This window comes from Liolophura sinensis, chromosome 7 (genome assembly GCF_032854445.1).
Source record: "Liolophura sinensis isolate JHLJ2023 chromosome 7, CUHK_Ljap_v2, whole genome shotgun sequence".
NCBI lineage: Eukaryota > Metazoa > Mollusca > Polyplacophora > Chitonida > Chitonidae > Liolophura > Liolophura sinensis.
This window is the reverse complement of record NC_088301.1, coordinates 28,173,712-28,179,925: the sequence shown is the minus strand read 5'-3', so window position 1 is coordinate 28,179,925 and position 6,214 is coordinate 28,173,712.

The following is a 6,214-nucleotide window of genomic DNA, read 5'->3' as shown; positions in this document are numbered from 1 at the left end:
GATTAAATAGTTCTGCCCGAGGACACCAGTGTGAACATGGTGGAAAATATAGAAGGAGGAGCAACTCGGGTTCTTCAAATGCTCAAACCTGCGGATGGTCGTGGGTTTCCCCCGGGCTCTGCCCGGTTTCCTCCCACCATACTGATGGCCGCTGTCGTATAAGTGAAATATTCTTGAGTACGGCGTAAAACACCAATCAAATAAATAAATAAATAAAATCATTTGTAATGGCGTTTCCCCATCCAAGTTGAATGATGCACAATAACGGAACGCTGAATAAATTATTTTCCCAAGAGAACTAAGCCTTTACACAGCTGTCGTAAAGAACACCGATGGTATAAGGATACACGCGTGGACAGTAGAGAGGGGGAATGTTAACACATTGAGTCCTCAGAAAATGCTAGGCTTTGAACCTTGACAAATTACGCATGTTCAAACAACGATAGATAACATTTCAAGACATGCTTGGGTACACCGTTAAGTACACATTTTAGGTGTTAGAATCTGTAGCAGCGAGTGAGAAAATTGGCAACAGCCTGAAAAACTTTGTTGTGATTTCCCACCGGTTTTAAAACCGTGTCTTCTGACGGGTTCCTAACACCCACACGAGTTAATTCTGCGTAAAATACGCGCCTAGCGTCAATATGATGTCTACAACGAAAAAGAACATGCGCAACAGTATCTTCTATAAAACATTCCTCACAATGACCCGTGTCATGGAGACTGATTTTATGCAAATAGCTGTTTGTTTTAATGTGACCATACAAGAGTCTAAATACGAGTATTTCGTCACAGCGACAGTTGAGAGAGAGATTGTAGCTTACAGAGATTTAAGGGTTGTGCGAGTAAAAGAACCTTCCTGTAACAGAGTTATCTCATTCATTTTGCCATACTGGTATAAATTTCGGTTTGACATAACTAATAGCTTCTTGTACAGACAACGGGATGGTGTGGGATATATTGGGTAGATCAAGGGCCTTTTTGGCTAGTTTGTCGGCCAACTCATTTCCGTCAACACCAATGTGGACCGGCACCCATTCAAACGCCACAGATACACCTTGATAGCCCAATATAGTAGGCCTACAGATATACAGTATTTCATGCACAAGCGCTGCCGACTTATTCCAAATAAAGTTACCAAGTGCCTGTAAAGAACTTAAGGAGTCTGTGAAAATAACAGCCCTAATCGGTTTTAACTCGAGTAGATAGTTAAGAGCACTCAAGATTGCGGTAAGCTCTGCCGTGAACACGGAAACATAACCTGACGAGAGGAAAGATTTTTCATACCTCATTTCTGGAATACACACTGATGCGCCCACTTTGTTAGTGTCGGGGCATTTGGAAGAGTCGGTAAATACTTGTAAGTACTCGTTCCAGTTTGATTTAATATGGTCCTTGACACATAACAACGATACATTACTGTTATCCGTCTTTTTGACTTTAGAATGTAGTTCCACAGAGACAAAAGAGTTCGATAACTTTCAGGGAGGAAAATGAGGAACACAACCAGGCTGAATAGAAATATCCCTGGCCTGAAAGAAGTCAGAAATTTCGTTCGACCGTAAATTAAATGGCAAGGCTTTCTTACTGTCTTTACAATATAACTGATCATAATATTAGGGTTTAAGTACAGACGTTGCCGAATTATTAATGGCAGACTTTAGCCTGAAAGTAAACTTTAGGATACGCAACCGACGACGTAAGTGTAACAGCCGCTCATTACAGAAGACTTGCAATACGCTGAGGGGAGTGGAGCGTAAGCCTCCAGTACAAATACGTAGTGGGGCGCATTGCTTGTTTTAAAAGGGCATTAACCTGTCTTTTGAAAACCTGGAATTAAAGGTATTCAGAATGCACCCAGTCGTGCGTCGCTTACTCACAACAGAGGCCCCCTGTTCAAGCGGCGAATAATGAATACAGAACATCAGAATAGATGTCAAGCCACTCTGCCAACTTCGTTGGCAAGTACATACCATTATAAACAAAAACTTGCTACCGGTAGTTGAATAGTAATGACATGGTATGCCTTATAAAGACAACAATTTCTGATTTGTTACATTTTAACATTCTTTTCAAGCAAGCATGTATATCACATGTATACATACAAACCTATCGCCAAAGCAAGGGATATTTCACCTGTTTTTGTCCAAATACTAGAAAGGTGGGGTTTTTAAGTATATTTACAGACAGTTCTAATATAAAGACTTTTTCATCGATTTAAAAACGTTTTCATCGATTCATTAGTTCCTTTCCGGTTACTTGACACGAATAAGTTTCCTGACGTTTCTTTCACAGTGTTGCAATGCGGTGAATTGAGATGTGATGCATTGTTTCACCATGGCATACAAACTGTGGAGGTTTAAAGAAGGACGACATTCCCGTCAGGTGGGAGTTGGAATTTGGCCACACTATATCTTGCGATACAATAGTCCTATAGTCAACAATAGATGTGATTAAAATGTCCACTTAGATGCACACATATGACTTTTGATGTGCGCAGAATTTGCAGTTGACGCTTTTTTCTCAGCGCACGATGGGATCCCTTTCGAGGCAGTTCACCATGTGAGGCGCGGTATCATACACTGGACATCAAAGGTTAGCTGGCTGTGGGAGAATTCATTCTGTGTCAAAACTTACAGCGGGTATGTCTTGGCCGGTTCGTTGGACTGACGTTCGTTGTTCCTCCTTCCATATATACCGCCATGGCCGAAACAAGCCTACTTTTGCGTCGCACACGCTGCAAAGCTTATCTAATTGTGGCAGTGATGTAAAGCGAATGTTTAGAGCGACGCATGCGCGATAAGGAACATGTATCTGCAATCAGGACCCCATCAGCACTTACGAGTGTAGTTCGGTGTATTTTAGGCTGTAAAGGTTTTTTCTCTACCAGCCTGCCATTTGGGGTTTACAGGTTCATGCTTGGTGTCAGAATGATGCAAATTGTCTAAGCTTTGGGCAGGTATGAGTTTTAATGATGGAAGTTTGAAATTCTGGACGAGAGGACACAGTCAACCTATGTCAAGATTTTTATGGCTGTTTTCTCACAGGCTGAGCCAGGTTTGCACCAAAGCTGAACATTGTCGCTTATGGAAAATTAATGGTGGTCTGAGGCCTGTACTGCCAAAATACGTAATACGTCACTGTGTTCTCAGATTTTGCAGCATCCTGATTATGTTTGGTGGGTACGTCTGCGATGTGGTTTGTATTGACATGGAACTTGACTGAGCAGTTTTAAACCTTTAAAGTGCTATGTTTTCCCCCACATATCCGTTTTGTCTGAACATCGGCTAAAACTCTCTGTGGCTGAAGGTAGTACGAGTGTAAGAGCAGGCTGCCACAAACACAGGCAACGTTACATTACTCCTGGTCTTTCAAAAGGCTCTATCGGGGCTGACATTGCAAAAATAATGCAAAATCTGAGTTCTGCGAGTGAAATTGGAGCCTGTGGCTTGTAGATGCTGTGTGTGATTAAGCGTGATCAATAAAGCCTTGCATCACATATAAGGGCTCAGCCTCTTACAGGTGGACAAAACACACATCAGCAGAATAATTTACTTGGCTAGAGTAGTAGAGACGGACAACATGTATTTAATTCACAAATCAAGTCAGGCTGCTCCAATGTGCGCGACAACACACTGGGTAAATGTGCATTAAATCAACCCGCGACCACAAAACGTCATGAAACAGGCATCTCTGCTGCAACACAGGCTGCTGTCTTGGCATAGACTTGAAGCTGACAAGGTTCATTTTCCTCTTTAAACTTAAAAATAAACCACTTTAGGCATGTAGTTGTCATGGCATGTTTGCATTCATTTCTCTGATAAGTTACATGTGCCCTGATATATTATGTAACAAAACTGACGGCAATGGGAACAAAATATCGATTTCAAATATCTAGCAAACATGTAAGTGAGATCTGTGGATACATTGCCCATGTGACAAGGAGAATCTCCCCGATAAGCTGTGTGTTTCTCCAGCCAAAAATAGTACACTTTTCCTGCGACACCTGAAGCAGTTTTTGCTTTATTTTCTCACCCAGTGTTGCATTCACCTCCCTGAGCAGCTGTAATTTTTTATAATTTTTCCAATGTCCTCACACACAAGTTGAGATAATATACAGCTACACGTGGCTTTGACACCCTAGTTTCACTCCTTTTGAGCTTTCGCCCCGGGTTTCCCTCTTCCGAGCTTGTTTCTCAAACTTGACCTCAATGAACTTTGCCAGGTTTATTGCTTATATTGCAATGGGATCTACCTACATGAGTGGGGTCTGCCGGCTGTTCAACCTCCCCAAAGGCTTGACCAATCTGATGCAGTCCTCCACTCCCTTGGCAAACCTAGAATCCCAACCCATCAGCCCCCTCCCCACTTAATCCCTCAGCCCCCCCCCCCTCCCCTGAGACTTTACACTTTTCTAATATCATATGTACGGCGGGTTTGATGTTCATTCTCCATGCCCGCCCAGGAACACCCAGAGTGAAACCTGACTGCGGCTATACTTTCTGACTGATTATGTGAGCATTTCTGTATTGTTGGATTTTAAAAAGTACTAAACTTTCTTTCTTCTTGTCTCACTTCATAAGGTGACAGATAGGTTACCCTGCAAACTGACCAGTGTGCATGCACTGACTGGCTTTGTTTATATAAGTGGCAAATTCATATGCCTCCTCTCTATTTATCTCTTGCAGATGCCAATGTCACACTTTGATGTTTGTCGTGTGGAAAGTACTAATGTGGTCTGGGACAACAACGGATTCTTTTGCACAGTGAGTTGAGGTAAACCAGCCAACCAATGGCTGCCATGGTATGCATCGGGGAGGCGGGAATGGCGTGGGTGGGGTTTTCTTTTAAAGAGTTTTATCATGTGAATCAGTATGTAAAAGGAATACTAGTCTTTTCTTAAGCCCTATCCACGGAAACAGCGCGTTTGAGTATTGCTATATTAATTTGGATACATATGTTGACTTTGGTGTTGATCAAAGTGGACATTTCTGGAATTTTGAAAAATCTGCTTGGATACCCGCCTGCATCACTCTAAGTCAAATTTTTCACAAAGTTGCTAAAAAAACATGTCCTATATTTTGGAAATTAATTGTCAAATAAATTACCTATTTGTTGATATATACATTTTGGGACTTTAACTTTTTCTTAACACTGCGATCAACAAGAAAATCTTCTTTAAAATCCATAATTTTCTGAATGTTTACTAGAAAATACTTTATCATTGGAATTTTTCATTTTCAATGCAGATAAACATCCCGGTTTTCCAAAACATTTTTGACCTGGCTGAGATATTTTGAACGGTATGTGCGCTACAAAGCTTTGAAGTTCACGCTTAAGAGTTATCGGAAGCAGACAAACAGTCACATTTCCAAGATAGAGATACCCAAAGTTAAATTCCTCCTACTCAAAAGTTTTTGCATGTATCAAGCCCTAACTTTGTGTGTGATGTTGAGAGGTGTTAGGAATTATGTAGTGCAAAACTTACTGATTTTGACAAAAGTTGGCTGGTGTGATAGGAATCTGGGCGGGAGGGCACATGGAGATAGGTGGTGATGAGGCTGCGAGTAACGTTCCCTTGGCGTTGCTAGGCGCCTTTAACAGCTGTCGGCACAGAAAGGTCCAGATTTTGACAGTCAACCTATGTCAAGAGTTTTTTGGCACCAAAGCTTATTGGCCACGGAATGTTTGGGACTGAGCTACAGCGCTAAACGTTAACATTGTTGCTTATGGAATATTAATGGAGATCTGAGGCCATATATCTAACTGCTGATATGTGACCGGATGTGGATTGTCACACCGACTACTCTTCTAGCTAAACTCTGCTTTTTGATATTATAATCTTACCACGACGGGAAACAGATAACAAATGTAAAAGATCAGACGCCTGGAGGAACTATGCCTGTTTGATCTCACCACCGTTGATCACCTTTCCTTAGTTTACAGGATACTGGGTTAACATTGCTAAGTTGCTTCTTCTCTTTGTGTGTGTGTGTTTTTTTTTTTTTTTTTTGGTTTTGTTTTAAGCAATCGCATGACATTATGTTCTTTTGGATGATGTGAAGTGAAGTGGTGCTTATAGATCTTAATCCTGGTAGATTCTGCCTGTTAGATGTGATGACAACACAGCATTTTCAGTGATGTGCCAGACCAGCGAGGTCTATTAGATTGCAATTAACATCACAGCGTTTTTTGTTTTGTTTTGTTTTGTTTG